We start from the raw sequence: 21,837 nt of genomic DNA, 5'->3' as shown, positions 1-21,837 counted from the left end.
CAAGTGTTGGCAAGACAGAACAAGTACGTAAGCCCAGTTTGTTCTTTTATTTCCTCTTCCTCCTCCATCTCCTCATCTCCATCTCTGTCTTCACCTAAGTCCACTAGTCTCACCACGGGGAGCCCTACCCTCGGAACTTTATTTATCCGAATTACCCTTCAAAACAACACCACAACAAGAGAGAGTAACAAAGGATGAGTGAAGTGAGTTGGCAATGAGAGTTTCGGGTCAAGTGGGGGGTGGGGGCCCTTGGGGGTGGAGCAAAAGCAATGAACTCCTGTCAAGAGCTAAATAGATTTTGTTCTCTCCTCCCTGAAAACCAAGATCTTTACAAATGACCAGTCTAGAGGCACCAGGCAGTGACTGGGCCTTACACAGTCTGGGCCATGGTAGGTAAGTACCTGACCCCCTTTGAGGCAATGAGAGAAGAAACCTAGAGGAAGAAAGTCAGCAAATTCTGGGAGAGTATCTCTAGAGTAGTGCCCAATAAAACAGATAGGATCTTTTTCATCGATGGGAATTCTCAAGTGGTTGCCATTTAGTGGCAGAAAAAAAATCAGATTTGCAAATAAGCCTCACAGTGGAGTAGAGATCTTCCTCGGGGCCCATTAACTCTCAATTCTGATTAGTTTAGGAATTTCTTCTGCTTGTAGATAGCCAGGTAGGCTGACACGAAGCTCTCTTGAGAATTCTCTCACATCTATGGCACCACATTTTCTCTGTGCTGGGTAATATTCCAGTTGTACTACTTGAATTTCTGATGAAGGAACTGAATGACCAGTATCTTTTTATTAAGTGTTCTGCATAAATAAACAAAACACATGCTATATTATAAATAATATGCATGCTATATTACAAATCTACTTGCCTACACATTTATTTTTCAATCCAGTACAACACTGTGACCACGCCTTTGAATGACCCAAATAAAGACAGATTTTGAAGACTCGCATGCAGATCTGTGTAGCTTGGGGAGAGTGACCTCTTTGGAAGCACCAATTCCATGAACAGTGATTCATTCGAGGGGCTCCCAGTGGACTGCACCAGCACTCTGTGTTTCAAGGGTATGTGAAAGGCTGAAGGTAGGGCTGTTTAAATCACAGTCTGTTCGAGAAGGGTTGGGAAAGCTTCCGTGCTGTGGGAGCAGTAATCAAAAGCCAGGAGGCAGGCGGCAACACATCACGCCAGGTACCAGGAGCCAGGAGACTCAGAGCCCATCTGCCTGGATGCCATCACCGCTGCTTGGTGTCCTATCTGAAAACCAGATCTCACATTTGGAGGCATGGCTAAAAGCATCCTGCCCGTTTGTCTTCTACTTCCAAACAGTGTAGAAAACACGGGCAATTGGCAAGAGGCGATGGGGAACAGCAACACCAAGAGCAGGCAGCGCAAAGCAGAAAGCCTAGTGTGGTTAAAGGAAAGTGGAGATGGCCTTTCCCTGAGTTCAGGTGGAAAGTGGAAGGTGTTCATCAACCAAATGTAAGGGAGGAGAGAGAAGTCCAGGCAGGAGGGTGCAGTGCCTGGAAGGGAAGGCCTGGTTTCTGCTTACCAACTGCTGGCTGTTTTATCTTGGGAGGGTGACTTTGCCTCCTCTCAGTTCCTTCTTCTGAGCTATGGAAGGAAAGAAGACAAAAGCAATCAACCCAGAGCTGTCAAGACCAAGACCAGTTATATATGTGACCTGAGTTAACCTTTAACTCAGCCCCATGCGGAAGGCTTTGTGATCCCCACTTTTCAGATGAGGACTTGGAGCCTTAACCCAAAAGATAGCAAGGAGGAAGTTTAAGACATTAAATGTCCTGCCCTGGTTAACAAGGCTGGAGGTGTGGAGTGGGAATTTGAATCCAGGTTTATGCTGCATTCTAGTTTTTCTCAAACCATAAAAGGTTCCCCCCCTAAGAGCGTAGTGTATATGAACAAAAGCATTTCTGACAGCTGTGAAAGGCTATGCAGATGTAAAGAATTCTTCTTATTAAAGCCAAGCCTCTCCAGGCAAGTCCTCAGTGAGACAGTGGAAAACTGTGGTTCAGAGAAATGCACGCACTTGCCAAGTCAATGACACTACTTCCCAGATCACCAACAGTAATAAAGCGAGTTAATGACTGAAGAAAGCCTTTAATGGCGGGTTGGACTACGTGACCTCTAAGGTCCTGCCAAGTCAGTATTTCTGAGAATCAGAAATTGTATCAAAGCAGTAAGAATGTAACAGCCCTTTCCTGGATCCTACCTCCAAGCAAGCTGTCGAGTCAGCAAGATGTTTCCTTCTTGTCTCTCTCCTTTGGTTTCTCTGTTCTCGCTGCTCACTTTCAACCTTCCTGCCAGGCATTCATCACTCTCGAGGCTGTCCTTGGGTTTTGTGCACACAGAGGGAAGGAATTCGAGAAATGAATTGGGACGGAGGGGAGGAAAGGTCATGTTGATGATTGGCTTCAGCACTGATGGCTGTGTGATCCAGAGCGGTTGTCATTTAACCTCTCCGAGCCTCAGATTGCTCATCTCTGGGATGAGGAAACCTGCTCTTAGGACCCACTGCAGGGCCGAACCAATATGACATGTGGAGTGTCCTGCATCCAGCTTGCACACCAGCATTCCTTCTCTCTCGCCCCCAGCTGCAGTGATTTAGCAGAGGATGAGAACTCTGCATCTTTGAACCACGAGGCCACACAGGCGGCAATCTAGGAAGGCAAGTAACAACTCATCCAAGGGTGGGTGTTTGTTCCCTGAGCAGAAGAGATAAGCTGGATGCAGAGAGAGGGGAATCTGGGTTAGATGTGGCTTCTTCCCAATTATCTCATAATCCATGCATCCCATAGGGTTGTACTTATGTGGCCAACATGAGACTATCTCCTTGCTCAATGTTTTTACATTTCAATAAAAAATAAAAAGACAAAAACCCTCTTTTTCCTCATAGCAGAGCAGTTTCTAAATAGTGTGATAGAGACTGCTCAATTGTTAGTGTTTGTCAGGCAAGCACGAGGACCTGAGTTCGGATCCCCAAGACCCATCTGGATATAGGGGTGTGCATCTGTGATCCCAGTACTGGGGAGGCATAGACAGGTGGATCCTGTGACTTCTTCCACCCTCCACAGACACCTGTACACATGTGCATATATATACATCATTAACTAAAAAATAGTGGTGGACCTTTTTACATACCTGAGCACACAAGTATACACATTCTTAAATGACTGTCTTATGTGGACAACCAGGTCAGGCTCAGATGTATCAGAAAATTGTTCGAGGGACTCAGAGTTTCTTTGTCCGGAAATGGACCGTGTATAATTGCTGAGCTTAGCAACTCTGATCTGGGCCAAGGAGGAGTGTGGAGACAGATCTCAGTTTTCTCTTCTAGAGGACTAACAGCACGGATTTCTTTAGAGTTTAGTAATAATTTATATACAGTATTTACCTCTAAGTAAGCTCCAACAGCTAGGGAAACAGACTTCCTTCTGCTAGCTGCAAAACACAAGGACTTTTGTCTGTTCTTCACTGCTCTATTTTCAGCTGTCTCTAACGGTACCAGGTGAGATACATTTGTGAAACAAATGAATTGTGAAGGTGATCCTTACAAAATGCTCTTTTGCTGGGTGGGATGGCTCATGTCTACTGTCTCAGTATTTGGGAGGCTGAGGCTGGAGGATTACCAGATGTTTGAAGCTACCTTGGGTTATAGGATGGGCCCAAATAAGCATTGGGGTTTTTTTTTTGTTTGTTTGTTTTATTTTTTTTAAAAAAAAAAAAGATTCTTTGGGGGCTGGAGAAATGGCTTGGTAGCTAAGAACATTCTTCTAGAGGACTTGGGTTCTGTTCCAGCACCCACACAAAAGCTCACAACCATTTGTAATTCCAGTCTATGAGCAACCAGGCACACACACATGGTGTACAGGCATAAATGCAGGGAAAACACTCATAAACATAAAACATTAAAATAAAAAAATGTTAAAATATACTTTTCAGATCATCTGTGGCCATACATTTTAGCAGGCAGATGGTTACAAACTTTCTTGAGATAGGGTTTCTCTGTGTGGCCCTGGCTGTCCTGGTACTTGCCCTATAGACTAAGCTAGCCTTGAACTCAGAGATCTGCCAGCCCCTGCCTCCAAGTACTGAAATTAAAGGCGTGCACCACCACTTCCCTGCTTGGTCACAACTTTTAAACATATACTAGATATAACAATTTTTCTTTCTTCTTTCTTCCCTCAGGCTTAGGGTACTTAAATGTCACTGCCAAGAATTCATATTGTAACACAGAACTTTCTTTTACTGCCTTTGCCTTTTGCTAATAAACAATAAATAATTCCTTGGAAACATCTGCCCTTTATGGGTAATTGGAGAAATGTTTACTTTGGTGATGGGATGAGAAAGATATGACCTTTTAACTTCTTTTCAATTGGTAAGTGACAAGGGAAAGAGAAAAATTATAAACCAGAGAAGACAATATTCTGGCACACTTTCAGAAGCGAAAAGTCGGCGCTGTTTAATGCAGTCCCTAACCTTTGTCACTTCCAACTTTATTTTTCTTCAAAAATGTTTCTTAGTTCAAAACGGGAAATTGCTAAAAGAATTCATGAGGTTCTCTTAGATATCGAGTAGCGCTTTTAAAATACATTATTAAGTGAAAAGGAATGAAGAGCGCGATTAAATGGCCTCTGAAACCCATCCGGACTTTTAAGATTAGGAGAGAAATTCCAGGGAGACCACATTTTATAGTCTGCTGGAAACCAAACATTGGAAAATAGTTCTGCATCACTCAAGACACAATTCTATCTGTGGCTCCTCCCCAAGCTACAGACTTTGTTGTGTAAAATTATAGAACCTTTAAAAGTAAACGTGGAAAGGGTATGGTGTTCAAGAATAACTTCTTTAATTACTTTCTTTATTTTTATCTTTTGATAAGATGGGGGTTGGAACCAAACTCTTCATGAATGCTAGCGTGGCAAATGTTCTTCCACTGAGTCAGACCCTCAGTTTTAGTATCCAACAAAAATTTCTAGGTTTTTCTATAAAACTACCAGACCCACATGGAAAATAAGAAGAAAAAGTTATGTACTGTTTATTTAAATAATGTATTCATATTTTAAAATGCTTTATATTGATACTTGTGTATATATACACATATATATGTTTATTATAGAACTAGTCCTTTTGCGTTTTAGAAAGTATTCAGAAATATGGGCTTCCTATTTATTTATTTATTTTTACCTAGACCAGAAGTTAAAATTCCAGATTGTTTAATTCAATACCAGACATTTGGCAAACCTATGTAAAATCATATTGTTTCTTCTCTGAAACATTATGTTTTTTGCTACCTTAGTGACTAGATGGGGAAAGAGACTCACACCGAGCATTTCCTAGGTGGGAGCTTCCCATAGCTGGTTCAAGCAAGGCCAACTAAGCCAAGAGAGCAACATCCATCCTAACTGCTGGGCCAGGAGCTGGGCCCTTGTGCCTTCCAAAAGTCAGAGCCAAGTCTAAATGAACAATTGTTGGCCCAGCAAGTTGAACAGTGGAGGTCAGGAGGTATTCCAGAATCAGTGTCTATCCCCAGACAGTCCTAGTGGAGAGTGAACCTGCTTGCCTCTCTTTGTATGCTGCGTTAATCTCACTTGGGATGTGATTTAGTGCCCCCGGACCCGACATCGTTAGCAAGGGATCCTGGCAGGATGGAAGTGGCAGACTATCACTCTCCACAGAGGCAGCAGCCAGTGCATCCTTACTCTTGTGAGACGGCAAGAAGAGCATCCAAAGCAATGAAGGACCTGGGTGACTTACAGGAGGAGAAAAATAAGTCAAAGAAACAGAAGATAATATGGGGGAGGAGCAGACCCTTCCAACAGAGAAGGAAGTAGAATCAGTGGGTTCTAGAGACAGGGACGGAGCTGGTACCAAGGTACAGAAAAAGTTCTAACAACATTGCCCTTGGGAAGCTATTGGCTCTTGTTCAGTGTTCTTGGAGGTGGAGCTGAGATTCCCTCCAGATGCTTTCTACATAGTTATATATCCAATAACTGCAAAGGGTTTTACTGAGAAGTCTAAGCAAAATTGGAAAAGGGGCTCCCTTAGAGACTTTCTACAGAGAGAACTCAATATTTATGTAGGTGCTGATGTCTGAGGGCGTTTCTGGGAGGTATGGATGCTAACTCTTTCCTCCCCCAAAGAAATCGTCAGCAGCTCCATGTTAGTTATTGGTGCCTTGGGGCCCATGTCTGAAAAGGCAGGTCATAAAAAGGTGCTATGGGCGCACCAAGGTGGGGTTCAGTGGAAAGAGAGCATCCACACCATCCCGGCTGATGCACCCTCGAGTCCCTGCTTAGCCTTTCAGCCTTCTCCTTGGGTACAGTTCCCAATGCTTGCCTGGCAGGAGGTCCCAAAGCTTCCTGATACAAGATGGAAGGTGAGAGGTCATGACCCTTCCTAAGCATCCAGAGAACCACCTGAGAGCTCACTGGAAATTTAGCAGCTTCTTCGGCGAGAGTCCTCAGATTCCTTGTCTTAGTTCCCTTGGGACACTTTGGGGTTTCTGTGTTGATGGGATAAATGTAAAGTTTAAAATGAGTTGAACATAACCTGTAGAGGGACAATTGGTATTTTTTAAAAATCATGTGTTAGATTTCCCTGACTTCAGAGAGCTCACAGCAGTAATCACCAGTAATCCCAGCACTTGGGAGCTGAGGCAGGAGGATCATGAGTTTCAGCCCATGATTTAGAATGCCCAGTGCCCTGAATTAAGTCCTTACCACAACACATGTGCAGCATGCACGCACATGCGCGCGCATGCACGCAAACACACGCACATATGCACGAGAGGGGGGTGTAAATGGTCCAACACAAGTGAAGAAGCTCTTTTGTATTTGCCAGTAAGTTGTATTTAGCAGTTGGGAATAGAGCACATTTGTCCCTTCCCCCACAGCCTTCTCTCAGTCCATGCAAAACAAATTGGAGTGAGACAACACCATCTGCTCATTTCACACCCTGAAGAAGCACGGCACGTCAATTCCTTCTCGAGGTTAGGAAGTCCAAACTCAAAAAGACACTCCCGTCTTTGTGCAGTCAGAAATGCCTCCTGAAAGCAAGAACCCGATACCTAGGAGGAAGGCTCTGGCATTCCCAGAAACTCGACAGCACAGAGGCCTCACTGACGGTCCTTACACGAGTGTCACGCCCTGCTTTCCTCGGTGGCACAAAGTCCTGCTTCACTAGCTCCTTGCAGTTCCCTGATTCTGTGCCTCTGATTTAGGTTAGAAGGAAGGACAGTAGAAAAAGGCACTGCAGCTGCCGTAGTGCCCGCCTCCCTGTGCCAAGAGGGCAAGGATGGCATAGAAAGAGAAGTCTGGCTCAATGTGCAGGCTCTGTTTTGTTCAGCTATTTTCCTTCTGTGTAGCAACCATTTTTTTTTCCTTATTGGCAATCACTTAAAAAAATCTGAATTCCTAAATTAGACTCCATTATTCTATCTAGAAATAATGCTTTGAATTGCAGAGGAAACGCAGACATTTGATTCTCCTTCTATTTAGTACTTAGCCAAGCTCTAGGCTCGGCAACTAAGGTAAGGGAGGTCTCTTACTAACTCATGGGAGTGCCCCCAGAGTTTAACAAGAAGGCAGCGCTGCCCTTGGCCCTGCCAACAAAGCTTTGTCCCCAGGCTTAGCCCGCCACCCATTACACAATTCTATTCCCAAGAAGACCTTGGTACAAGAAGTAGGCAGACTTTTCTTACAAGACCAGACTCTTAGAATGTCAAATCTGGGGAGAATTAAGTTTCATGTTACCTATAGCAATCTCACTGGTGTCTGGATTGGTAATTTACCATCTCCTTGGAGAAAAAAAAATGGTTAACATGAAAGGATAGACTGTGGCATGCCTCGTACTACATGCGTACCATTATGTAAAATAGTCTTTTTTTATTCATGAATCACTTAGACCAGAGCTTTGATAAACAGGACCACATTAAGCCAAATTCATCCATCCATTCAACCATCTGTTGGTGTGCCCATCTGCCCAACAAACATTATCCTGATGCCCACAGTGCCAGTCCTATCACCAAGATAAATAAGGTGGTTTCTTCTATACTGCTTTGGAGCTGGAGACAGAGCTATATATCATAATGTGGTGGCCAGTGAAATTACAGAAATTTAGACAGGTCCCCCAAAAGAGGGAACAGCTGAACAAGTGATGGAGAGATGGTAGAGCTGAAAAAAGCTTCCTGGAAGAGTTTAAGCCTGGAAGATGGGTTGGATTCATTAGACATGTATACTTTAATCAAAAGGCCCAGCTTGAGCAAAGGCAAGAAAGCATGCATACCTGGGGCGGCTGAGGAGCAGGGCCAGGTGGTGCTCGTGGAGGGTTGTCTGCAACCATGATAGAAGATGAGCCTGGAGAAACAGAGCTGAGAGGAAGAGCATGTCTATGCCATATTTGGACATTTCTCTATGGACCTAGGCATCACTTGGGTGATTTCAGGAGGGTATGTGCGAAGATCTTCCGTGCTAACAATGAAAAATAGGAGGCAAGTGAGACAGGAAGCCCAAGGTGCACAAGTTGTCACTGTGTTCCTACTATGCTTTTTAGAACTTATTGATTTTTTAATGTGTGTGTGTGTGTGTGTGTGCGTGTGTGTGTGTGTTTGGAGTGCTATCATGCCACAGCGTGCATGTGGAACACAGAAGTCAACTTCTAGAAATCACCTCTCTCCTTCTACTTTAGGGAGGTAAGGTTTCTCTTGTTTCTGTCAGGCTCCTTCATCCAGGCTAGCTGGCCCGTGAGCTTCAAGGAGATTCTCCATATCACCACAGGAGTGCTGAGATTAATTACAGTTGTATGCCACCACACCCAGAATTTTTTTAAACATAGTTTTAGAAACCAAACTCGAGTTGTTGGATTGGCAGAACAAACACTTTTACCTGCTGAGCCATCTCGCTGCGCCCTCCATTTATTTATTTATTTATTTATTTATTTATTTATTTATTTATTTATTTATTTATTTGTTTGTTTGTCTGTCTGTCTGTCTATCTATCTATCTATCTATCTATCTATCTATCTATCTATCTATCTGAGATAGGGTCTCTCTCTTATTGTTTGATTAGACTGGCTGTCCAGCATTTCCAGGATTCTCTTCTCTCTACCTTTCCCAGGCCTGAGTCTTTAGGGTGGCAGCAGTGCTGGGGTGGGGTGGGGAGGAGGAATTATCCAAACACAAGACCTCATGCTTGCTCAGCCAGCACTTTACAGATAGGGTCACCTCTCCAGGTCTCATGCCATGCTTTTAAAAACACCTTATTTTGGCTCTTGTGTTTCCAGACAGACTGACAACTGCCAATGATAGACAAGCCTGTGGGTTTTTTGTTGTCACTGTTGTTGTTTTAAGATCATGAGTCCTGAAGCCGGGTGGTAGTGGTGTACACCTTTAATCCCAGCACTCGGGAAGCAGAAGCAGGTGGATCTCTGTGAGTTCGAGGCCAGCCTGGTCTACAAGAGCTAGTTCCAGGACAGGTTCCAAAGCTACAGAGACACACTGTCTTGAAAATAAAAAGATCATGGATCCCATAGAAACTGGTAACATTTTCCAGCATACTGGGATATACTATTGAATATATCTGTGGCCAAAAGGCCCTGGAACTCAACCCCAGGACCCCACTCATCAGTGCGAGACTTAAGGGACTCAGTAGCCCAGCATTAACTGTAACCCAGTGAGGTGACCTTTGTGCCTCAGTGGCACTCAGAGACCATCTGCTCTGGCAACAGATGAAATTGTAATATGCAAGCACGAGTAGGGCAGAGCTGGAAGCCAAGGCCTGGTCTCCTGGCTCCAATTAGAGTGGCTTTACCTTCTCTTCCAACCGCACGACTTACTGAGCTGTGCTTTAGGAAGGTTGCTCTCTCCCCTACAGGAAAATGTGTAAATTGTCTCTATAATTGCCAATCAAGGAAGCTGGAGTTAGCTAGGACCCGCCTAGAAGATAATAGTGTTCTCTCCTAAAATATCTCTTGAAACCAAGTTAGAAGAAAAACGAATTGTGTGGTTTACAAATTACTTTCTCTGTTGATCAAGTTCACAGTACTTCTCAGATCTGATGTTGTTTCCCTAAAATCTGACATTTGCAGACGCAGGGGTTTGAGGATTGTCTTTGAAAGCAACCTAGGGAGCAAGCGATGCAACTGGGAACAAAGAGAACCCCACCCAGTGCTTCTGAACTATAGCTGAAGTTATTCTACTTGCCATGGTTATACTTTCAAAGTTTTTGTGTTGGCGAAAAAGGATGGTGCAATCGCGTTATTTTTAATTTGCTATGTGGTCCATGAATAATTCATTTAAAATAAAAATCTCAATATCGTTTGCGCTTATTTTAGGGTCCTAGGCATTGATTAAAATATCTGCCTGTTTAGCATATCAGCATGGTGCATGGCAGTCTTCAGGAAAATGCCTCCCCTCCCTGTGCTGCTCTGGGCTGCGGGTAGATGCCTTTGCATCATATCACAGCATGTTCTAGCAAAAGATTTCCTTCTCGTGGTTTAACTCTATGGTGTAATTATTAAAGGAACCTCCCAACTCCAGCCCCTTAATATTTGTCTCATTGCGACTGGAAAGGCCAGACAGTAAGTTGTGAGGTGTGCTGTCAAGCTGGTGTGAATAAACAGTCATTTGTCCTTGTCCCACTTCGCTCTTCAAAGCGCCACATCAGGACTAAAAAGGGAATGTCCGCCGATGGTAACCTTAGACTCCTAGCTGTCCTGGGGAGACCGCCAGCAAAGGAGCCAAACAACTGTAATAATGTCTGGAAGGCATTTGTGACATGGACACTTGGCCCATGATGACCTGTGCCAAAGCCTTCACATCATTTCGTATAGATCTCAAAGCTGCTGTCAGGAGATCAAAGAGATCAGTTGTTACTGACATGACCTAGACGTGTGTTCTTCTTACAGACTTCCATTTGGTGTTCCTGTTTGTGTTTGAATCGGGACAAAGTTACACTCAGACTCTTAACATTCATTCCGTATTGGTTTTAGTCGATATAAAACAAAGAGTGGTCTCAGAAATGCCTACTTATCAATATATCTAGCTAAGTCGGAAATAAATGCCACGTCTTCCGAGGGTTGCATTTTCTCTAGGAAGCTCCACTCAGGCATATTTGTTGCTTCAATTAGTCTGATTTAGTGGCTTAGTCAGGGAATGTGGGGCCGGCCTCTGGCACTCAGCAATTTGATTTCTAAGCTTCGAGTAAGAGACTAAAAAGCCTCCAAAATGGCAATTGCCTGTCTCGAAAGCAGAAGTACAGAGCTTGACATTCTCGGTGGCACTGCTGTCAGGAAAGCGTGGGGACCTCTGATCTGCTCTTCACCTGGGAACAGTGCCCCTCGTCGTCGTTTCCACGGAGACTCAGACTTGGACTATCAGTTCCCTGAGAGTGCTGGGAGGTGACAGGACAGGTGTTGCTTTTGAAAGTCAGTTCCCAGCGGCAACTCTTTACCTGCCTATGGCTGGCAAAGTGTCCAGCTTGTGCAGCCCTGGGGACAGCACCGTGGCCGTATTTCAGAAAGGGAGCATGCTGCTCTCAAAGGCTATCACTCCGGTCACCTCCCCTCACATTATCCCAAGGCTATGAAATCAATCTGCTGCTCAGATAGGCGCTTTGGGAAAATGGTCACTTTGAGCCTGCGACTACCTTGGGCCTCAGGACAGCTGAAGAAGCCTGGCTTGTAATATGTAAATAGGACACAAGGAGAGTGGAGCAAGACAGCCTAAAGCAATATTTTATGTTCTTCCCTCTCTTATCTCCTTGCTAACCTGATCTGAATAGACCAGTATAAGTCAAAAAAATAATTATTACCTCAAGAAGTTAGAAAGCTGTCTCTCTTTCTGTCGCAAGAGTAAATCCAGGTCCAGGGCCCACCAGGAAGGGTGCTGGACACCAAGTCTGATGACCCGAGTTCAGTCTCTGGGACCTACATGGCTGAAAGAGAGAACTGTCTGGCACAAGTTCTTCTCTATCCTCTCCATGAGTACCACGGCATATACATGTTCACACACATAAGTAAACTTTGAGGTTCAGAGATGCAGTTGTACCTCACAAGTACCAGACACTGGGACAGGAATGTCAGCCAGCTATTATCTCATTGGTTGCTGCTGAGTCTTCTTATCTCCCTTTTCCTGGTTCTCTTTGGTTGGATATTAGTTTTCTCCACATGCTGCAAACATGACCTGGTCCAGTTCCTGGGGTTTAAATTTTAAACTGTAAACTACTGGGTTGTACTCTCCTAGCACTCCCCATTAAAGAATCTCTGACGGGTTCCATTTAGGTCAGGTACCCATACTTGGAAGATATGTACTGAAACCCACCAAGCTTGGGTCAGGGGGTCTCAACAAGCCCAATCAACGGTGGTCAGGAGATGGTAGGCATACTGTAATAATGACAGCTCTGGCAGAAACTGAGTGCTTGGAGGAAGAGTGGGTGACAAACCCTCCCAGAGAAGTCCCTTCCGTAGAGCTAGAAGAGAAAAGACAACACTAACAAATAAAAGAAAACACAGGGTACAATGAGGGGTCATCTAAGAAGTCAAATTCAAGGTCAAATCCACTCATCAAATGCAGTATGCCTTATCTTGATAGGATGTATATTTTCAAATCAAAACAATAGTAATAACCATTAAAACATCAAGTACCCAAGTAAAATATCAATATAGTAAAAATCTATTACAAGTATAAGGGAAAATGAATTGTATGCCTATAAAACTAAAGAGATTCCATTAAAAATCTATTTAAATTGATAAAAAGAAAGCTCAATAAAGTGATAGGATGAGATAAATTGACAAAAATCAATATCTAGCCTGTACAAGAGCAATAACATTAAAATATTATTAAAAAAGAAATCTCACTCCTAGTAGCATTAAGATATAATAATGCTGTGAAACAGCCTAGAATGAATATTTGATCAAACTGGTTTAAACTTTATTTAGAATAAACCATAAAACACACACACACACAAATACACGTTAAAGGCAAAAATGAGGAAGAGTTAGCACTATTGGATATTAGTCGGTCTCATACTTGAATGGTTGAAGTAGTAAAGTAGTGATTGAAAAACAGACAGACAAGTCAGGATTTTAATCCCAACACCCAGGAGGCAGAGGCAGGTGGATCTCCATAAGTTTGAGGCCAGCCTGGTCTACAGAGTGAGTCTCAGGACAGCTAAGACTACATGGAAAGATCCTGTCTCCAAAAAACAAATCAAAACAAAACAAAAATAGACAGACAAACAAAACGATCTTTAAAAAAAAAAAGCCCCCAATAAGCTTTGTAACGTGATGACCGATATGACACAAATGAAAAAATAATTATCCAGCGAAATGTTGGTACAACTGATGGTGGTTATATGAAGAGAGCAGCGCATCACCAAAGCTAAGGGCGCTCGAGGGACAACAGGACATAGCTCACAGAGCACTGGTCTAGCAGGTGCCAGGTCCTGGGTTCAACCCTCAGCCACAGGGGAAAAAGATCAGTCAAGAATCTGGTAAAGCTGTAGCAAATATATTAACAGTTCATGTCTCTACTTTTTAAAAGCGAACTCAAATCAACAAGAAGTGCAAAGAAGCAAAGCTTGTTAAGCAGCATAAACACTCAAGGACGCTACATCAAAAGCGGTAACAAATCGCACTACCCTTGGAAACCCAGCAAGCAGACACATCCAGAGTACAACAACGTTCACACACTCAGCAGTTTGTCCTCCTGTGAACTAGCTTTCCTCTGGCTGACAAAATAATCTGAGAGACCAAAAAGTATTACAAGTCACTCTATACCATCTTATTTTTGTTCACGATGTTATGTAAAATAGCAGCTCTCTCCTCCTCTGACTCACTTTCCTGTTTCCCTTCTCGTGGCATTTATTGTCACCAGACACTTACTACCAGTTCCTTCCCACACCCTTATAACGTAAGGCCCTGCGAATTTGCCTACCTTGGTCACTACTATATTTGCTGGTCCCAGAATCCTGTTTAGCACAGTAGCAAGTTGATGGTTACTGAATGGAAGGGTAATTCTAAACATCCAAGAAGAAAAAAAGAAGTGAATTAGATAATTACGATCTATCTACGCAATTTTGTGAAATTATAACATGTATTTTCAATAATAACAATATGGGAGATGTTTATGATTAAATACATTTAAGAATGAATATATTTTACACATATAATTGTTCGTTTTGTTTTGTTTTGTTTTGTTTTTAGACAGAGTTTCAAGGAGCTCAGGGTGGCCCCCAAATCACTATGCAGCCAAGGATGACTTTGAACTTATCCTCTTGCCTCTACCTCCCAAGTACTGGGGTTACAGGCTTGTGTCACCACACCCAATTTACAACATGCTGTGGCTCTAACCCAGGGCTCCACGCACGCTATCCAAGAAGTTACAGCTGAGCTACATCCCCAACTCATAATAACATTTTGATCAACAATGGATTGTCCATTGGATGGTGGTCTCATAAGAATATAATGGAGCTGAAATTTCCTACTGCCTAGTGATCATCCTAGCTGTCACAGCAGTGCGTTTTTCATGTCTGAGTAATGCTAGTGTAAACAAAACTCCCGCATTGCTAACCATGTAGAGGTGGAGCACGTCCAGTTACGTACAGAGCATAGCACTTGATAGTGATAAATGGCTATGCTATTGGCCTGTATATTTACTATACTATATTTTATGTTTATTTTAGAATGTGCTCCTTCTACTTATTAAAAAAAAATGTCTTCTGCGAAGCATTATGCCATGTTACAGTGATAGCGGTCTCATATATTTCTCATTTGCCATGACTCTTGATTGCATAATTTTCTCTTGTGCTTGATTAACTCATCATGTTTTATTCATCATGGGCCTAGGAGTAATAGGCTATATCATATATATATATATATATATATATGTGTGTGTGTGTGTGTGTGTGTGTGTGTGTGTATTTATATATATACACATATATACACACATATTTATACACACACATATAGCCTACATGTTTAGTAGAATATACCACCTAAGTTTGTGTAACTACACTGTTCACGCAATGATTAAATCACCCAAAGACACATTTTTTAGGCTATGTGTCTGGTGCTAAATGACACGTGACTGCACAGTAGGGTTATAAATAAAGAAAAAGAAACACTGGTCTGGGGAGCTGGCTCAGTCAGTCAGGTGCTTGTGAAGCGTGAAGATTTGAATCTGATGCCCAGAGATCACATTTGAAAGAGGCACAATGGCATCTGCCTGTGCTTTGGAGGTGGAGGATTTTCTGGCCACCCAGTCTACCTGAATCAGTGAGCACCGGTTTCAGTGAGAGACTCAAAACATAAAGTGGAGAGTGGCTGAGGAGGACATTCAACATAGAGCTTTAGCAGACATACCCTATGGGGCGAAGGTTAAAGGAGCCTTGAGAATGGTGTAGAAAGCCAGGCTTTGTGATGCAGACTTGTCAGCTATGCGGGAGGCTGAGGCAGCAGGATCACAAATTCAAAGTCCACCTGGGCAACTAGTGAGACACTGTCTCACAACAGAGAATACTAAGAGGAGGGATAGAGCGATGGCTCAGCAGCTAATAATACTGGCTGCTCTTCTAGAGGATCTGGGTCCAGTTGTATGTTCAAAGCATATGTGACTCCAGTTCCAGAGGCATCCAGCGCCCTCTTTTAGCTTTTGTGGGTACCAGACATGCACACGGTACACAGAACTACATGTAGGCAAAACATTCATACACACTGGTGTATGCGTGGCAGAGTCGGGGGGAGGAGAGGTTACGAAGAAGACCTGGGATGTAGCTTGATGATTGATCACTGGCCTAGCACTCCTGAGTGCCTAGGCTCAATTTTCAGTACAGGACAACAAGAAAAAGAAGTCGAGGAAAATGAATCTCTTCCCCCTACTTTCAGACATTTGCCAGGCGTTCAATAACATGCATTTATTTCATATTAGAAAATTTGAGCCAAGCATAGTAGCGCATACCTTTAATCAGGAGGCAGAAGCAGGGGTACTGCAAGGATAGCCTAGAGGACTCTGCTTCAAACAAAATAAAACAAAACAATCCATAAATTCAGTGTCAAAATAGAAGATTTTTTTAAAATCAGTGATAAGAGGGTCTATTTTAAACTAAAATAGTCATCATCTGGAAGAAGGAAATGAGAATTTAAAAGTGCTAAAAATAGGGAATTATAAATTCATATTTATAATATCTTCAGGGTAATTATTAATAAATACATTTGTGATTTAAGAATATGAAAATTGAGGTTGTCCAGATGGCTCAATAGGTAAAGGCACAGTTGCTGCCAAGCCTGATGACCTGAGTTCCTTCCCAGGACAACATGGTAGAGAAGAAACCACGTTCAGGAGCTGCTCTCTGACCTCCACATCTACAGCATGCCACATGGTTCTGTGCTATCGTACCCTCCCCACTCAGCAATAAATAAATAGATCTAATAAAAATAAAGTGTTTTTTTTAAATCTATGAAATTGATAATCCTTCCGGTTACTGTACTATAAACCAGCCTATTTTGTTAATTCGGCCACCCAACTACACTATCATCCTGAAGTTTCTCCTATATAGAAATCCTGAAGCTAACATGATTTCTGGCAATATAGAATATAGGAATATCTAACTCAAGGGATTAGGAGTAATCTGTGTGTTTTGAACACAACACAGTCTCTGAGGGAGGATTATTTGGGGGTGATGGGACTCAGTGGCCAGGAGAACTTCTTAGGGGCAGTACTCTGAACCCCTGGGTATGACTCCTTCCTTACTTGCTCTGGGGTCATTACTCCCACATGTGGCTCCAGCTGTAGCATGTCACACGCGAGGCTGTATGAAGAGACTCTAGACTGGCTGTCTTCTTCCCTGTGAGTCTCCACATTCCGACCAGACATAAAGGCTTTTCACTGTCCACTGTACCCACATATGGGACCACACTTCATCCTAGTGTCCCCAGCTGGTCAGTTGGCTTAGTAATGGTTGGAGTCTCTTCTTCACTGATATAAACTCTTAGTATTAACTCTCCCTCTTAACCATTTCCTCTCTGGCCCCCTGGAGGGCCCACTGAACTACAAACTTTTATGCCCTACCTACCACTGCACAGGCACGATCTTCATCACCTACCTGTTTTATGGGAAACCTGTCTCTGAAGTCTCTTCTGCCTAACTCATCCGTTCAGGATCTCAAGTGGCCAGTCGGTAGTATTACATGCACCTCCCACCACCCCCACCACTCCCCTGGCCACCCCTACTCCCAACCATTTCCCTTACATTCTCCATCCAAAACCAAATCAAACCCAGCAAACCGATTAAAACAACAGAAATTTGTTTCTCATAGTTCTGGAGGGTAGGAAGTTGAAGAACACAGCTTTTGCATATTTGGAATCTTATAAAGCCCAGATTTCTCAGAAAAGTCACCCTCTTGTATCTTCACACGGCGGAAGGGGCAAGAGCTCTCTGGAGCCTCTGACAGCATGATCTAATCCCCTCTCAAGTCCCATCCTGTTGGCGATTAGGCTTCATCATCCAGATGAGGTGAGGGGTAAGCATCAAGACTATATTACACGGCAGCAGCTCTGGGTCCATTTGTATTTTGTCTTGCTTTCTTTTTTTTCTCTCTCTCAATTTCTTTTTCCGTTTTGTTATTTCCTAGCTGATCTCCGAGTCACTTCTCAGTCATCTTAAATGCAAAGTGTCTTTCACTCCTCTTCTGTCGCCTCCTGTCTTCATGTATTGGTTTTCCACAACTACAACAAAATCCTCAGGCCAAATGACTACTTTATAAAGAAAAGAAGTTTGTTTTACTCAGAGTTTTGAGTGCTGAAAGTTCAAACATCATGGTTCTGGTTTGGTGAGGCCTTCTGGCAGCGTTACACCATGGTGGGTAAGATCAGGGAAGGAATGCGTGCGAGAGGGAGCAAGGCTGCTCTCTGAGCTCTCTAAGGAAGTCACAGAAGTTAGAAGAGGGGCCTAGAATTCTCTCCTGAGAACTGCAGGGTTTGTCACAAGAATTATCACCAGGGCATTCTGAGGGCACTGACTGGTTACTTCCCATTGGACCCTACCTCTTCAAGGGGCACATCCAATATTGTCACGCTAAGGACCACGCTCCCAACATGTGGACTCCTGGGTGACAAACAAACAAACAAACAAAAAGCCAAAAACCAACCAAACAAAAAACCCACCAAAAACATATCTAAGCCCTAGTCCTTGCCATCTTGGGTGACTTCACTGACCCATGGGTGACCAGTCCTTTTTTTTTTTTTTTTTTACTTTTTTCTGTTTGTTTATGTTTGTTTTTCAAGACAGAGTTTTTCTGTTTCGCTATTTAACAGCCCTAGCTGTCTTGAAACTTGTTCTGTAGCCTAGGCTAGCCTCAAACTCACAGAGATCCGCTTGCCTCTGCCTCCCGGGTGCTGAGATTAAAGGCGTGCGCCACCACTACCACCCAGCAGACGACCAGACTTTTAAAATCACGGTCCCTTCTTCTTTCTCTGTCCTCAATGCCTTGGAGGAGATTGCATGGTAACAAACAGGGCAGGGGAAGATCAATATGAAGCAGCAGTCTTTTTATTTTTATTTTTTTAGACAGGTTTCATGTATCCCAGGCAGGATGTCACAGAACCTCTGCTCCCCCTGCCTCTATCTCTCTCATGCTGGGATTACAGTTGTATTCTGCCACCCCAGTGAAATAGCATCCTTATTGATCTCCCTCTACAGAAGAAGAGCAGAACCTGGAGACAGACAACTCTTCCTTCTTGTCTCACTGTTAGTGGTAGGATTGAGGGTATCTTTTGCTTGGGGATTTCTCAGCAGTTTCTCCCAGCAGGGCTGAGCAAAGAGACCACACAGAGATTGCCTTTATAAAACAGAAGCTAAACAAACAGATTCTCGAGGCTTTTATGTTGTCCGGTTCAGCTGTTGGAGAGCAGATTACAGGAGAAGGGGTGGGGGGAGGGAGAGACAGAGAGAGAGAGAGAGAGAGAGAGAGAGAGAGAGAGAGAGAGAGAGAGAGAGAGAGGCAGGGTGGTCTCAGCTAGCTAGCTGTCTTCTGACAACCTCTCTTTTGGGCCACTGCAGTTTGCAGAAAGTAGCTGGGTGCCAATGGAGTGTGTGTATCTGTGTATCGGTGGCAAACAATGGGTAGAGCCAGATCCAGAGTAGCAATAAGGAAACAGAACATTTTCAAACATACAAGTGATCACACACACACACACACGCACACGCACAGGCATGCGTGTGCGTGCAGAGAGAGAGAGAGAGAGGCCAGTATCACCAGAAATTCCTTGATTTTGTCAGCCTTCTAGTTTTACATTTGCTGTTCTTCCTCACCGTCACACCGGCACTGTGCAATCTTTTTGAGTGTTCCAACTCCTGGACACCCGCATTTGCTCCTGGGCATTCTGCCCATTCTCGATTTATTTCCTTTTTTAATCTAGCCCTAACCATGTGACTTGTCACTGGGCTTCTTCCATATGCTGTACTCTTAATCCTTGTCATTTTACTTCATTCACCACCAACACCTTCAGCTTTAGATCCATCTACCTTTGCCCCTTTCTACACCAATGCCAGGTGGAGAAAAATCCCAACAATGTCGTGGTTTCAGCTGGAAACTTCTATAGCTCCCTCTCCAGTTCCCTGTGCAGCTCCCCCAACGTTTTCCACTCTTCTTTGAACACCCGTCACACCCTTTCTCCTCTTCTTGTGGCAGATGACCTTTTAGCTCCTTCATAGATAGCTCCTAGTCCTGTCACCTGGGAACACATCCAACATGTACATCCTGCATCATGGGCCCCTTCTTTTCTGGCTCTTTTTCTGTAAGCAAATCCTTGGTCTGCTATCAAATTCCCTTCCATAATTAAAAAATCTTTATATAAGCCCTAAATATTTAATTCTTCAGACAAATATTTATTAAGTACCAGGTTGGTCTACTAAACCAGAGTGACAAAAGGAAGCCAGCTACTGAAGGCTCCCGTTCACTTGTCTGCCTGTAGTTTCTATAAACTGTCCTTTTCTTCTTTTGCTGGTTGGTTGTAATGAAGGCTGCCATGTTACTACAGCCACTCCCTGAATGATTTCAGGTGGGCAGGTTGTACTGGCCATGAATCTGTTTAATGGGAAGTCTGTACAACCCAACACTCTAAAGAGCGAAGCTATTTCTCCAAAATTTAATTTCTCCATCCGTATTAAATGTGTTTCTGACTGATTCAGAATCAGACTTCGGCAGAGTCACTTGCATACTAGCAGTAGTCAGTTACTGCTATGTGAACTCGGACACAGAAAGGGCCATTGTGCAAGCACAAAGCTTTCTGGTACGTGTGCAGGGAGGTGCAAAGACAAAAGATTTAAGAAGACTGTATTCTTTAGTCTTCTCTGAGGCCCCCTTTTACCATTGTCTAAAGATACAGGATCAACGAGGCGTGGTGGCTCACACCTTTAATCTTACTACTTGGGAGGAGAGATAAGAGGATCTCTGTGAGTTTGAGGCCAGACTGGTCTACCCAGAGAATCCCAGGTCTGTTGGAGCTACATAGTGAGTTCCTGTCAAAGGGGTAGGAGGTAAGGAAAATATTCTAGGGTCCTTCTTTTCAATAAATCTTTTTCTCTCAAGGTAGAATTTCAAATTTTCATTGCATGTAGCCAAAAAGCAAGCTCTTGTCATTCCTGCTGACAAGGCGGCCTGCTGTGTTTTGTGACTGCTATCTCTTGGGCTCTAACTATGAGTGCTTTGAGGATAGATTTTTAGGGAGGAAGTAGCATGTATGTTGTCTCTTATTTTCAGGCTTCATTAAGAAGCTACGAGAGCAAAACATGCTCAAATCCAGCTGCCTGGAAACCACAGGAGCAGGGTGCAACTTCTGTGAAGTTCTTTTGCCTATTGGTAGTTGCTTGAGACCACTGAGGTCAGATAATCATGGGTCTGACTGAGATACAGTCACAAGATTATCTACTGCACTGTTCCCAAAACTATCAATTATCACTTTCCCTTTAGAATCTTGCACATTTCCTCCTCTATTTCCTGCTTCCATCAGCGTTCAAAACTACTTCCTTCCTAACAATAAGCATTCTAAGTTATGAAGCTTTTCTTCCCATTACAGGTAAACTTCAAGAGGTTGTTGCTAATCATTAACAAGAGAAAGCCATCAGGGGGCCTTATTATCTGACTCATTTCCCTTTGGTAAGGCTGCCCTTGACCACCTGCCTTATTACTAAGACCAACAAGTGGTTTTCAGGTCTTACATTCCTCGACATTCTAAGGACCCATGACACTGTAAACCACTCAAGCAATCCTGAAACATTTTCTTCCCTTGGCTTCTGTGATACCATGTGTTCTTGGGGTTTCTTTATACATGTCTGTTCATTTTAAGGTTTTTTGTTTGTTTGTTTGTTTTATACATTCAACATGTGGGTGTTCTTTTAGATGGGTCCTAGACTACAGTTCTCAGGTACGCTTCAGTTCCGGTCTTCAAGTCTTCTAGAACCTGTTTGTGGGAGCCTGGGGGAACCCCTGGCTAAACAGATAGCTCAGATGTCACCTAGAGCACTAGCTGCTTCCATTTCCAGCCTTCCGGGTGGAAAACAGGTTCCACACCTCTTCCTTTGAAGAGACAACCATGCTTGTTTAACATTTTTGGTTTCCCTAGGGCTTATCTGTGAGCACAAGGACCTTTGTGCTCCCAGTAAAAAGTGGCTTATAGAAGAGTTTATGTCCTTTTCAAGCTTTCTCAGGTTTTACATGGATTTTAGCTAGCATATGTTAGAGTGCCAATTTCTTGTAAAAGGCTGCTAGTGTGTTCCCAGCCGCCCGGCAGCTCAGACTCAAAATAATCACACAGAAACTGTATTAA

This window comes from Alexandromys fortis, unplaced genomic scaffold (genome assembly GCF_014885135.2).
Source record: "Alexandromys fortis isolate MF-2015 unplaced genomic scaffold, M_Fortis_MF-2015_v1.1 scaffold_70, whole genome shotgun sequence".
Lineage (NCBI taxonomy): Eukaryota > Metazoa > Chordata > Mammalia > Rodentia > Cricetidae > Alexandromys > Alexandromys fortis.
This window is presented reverse-complemented; position numbering follows the sequence as displayed.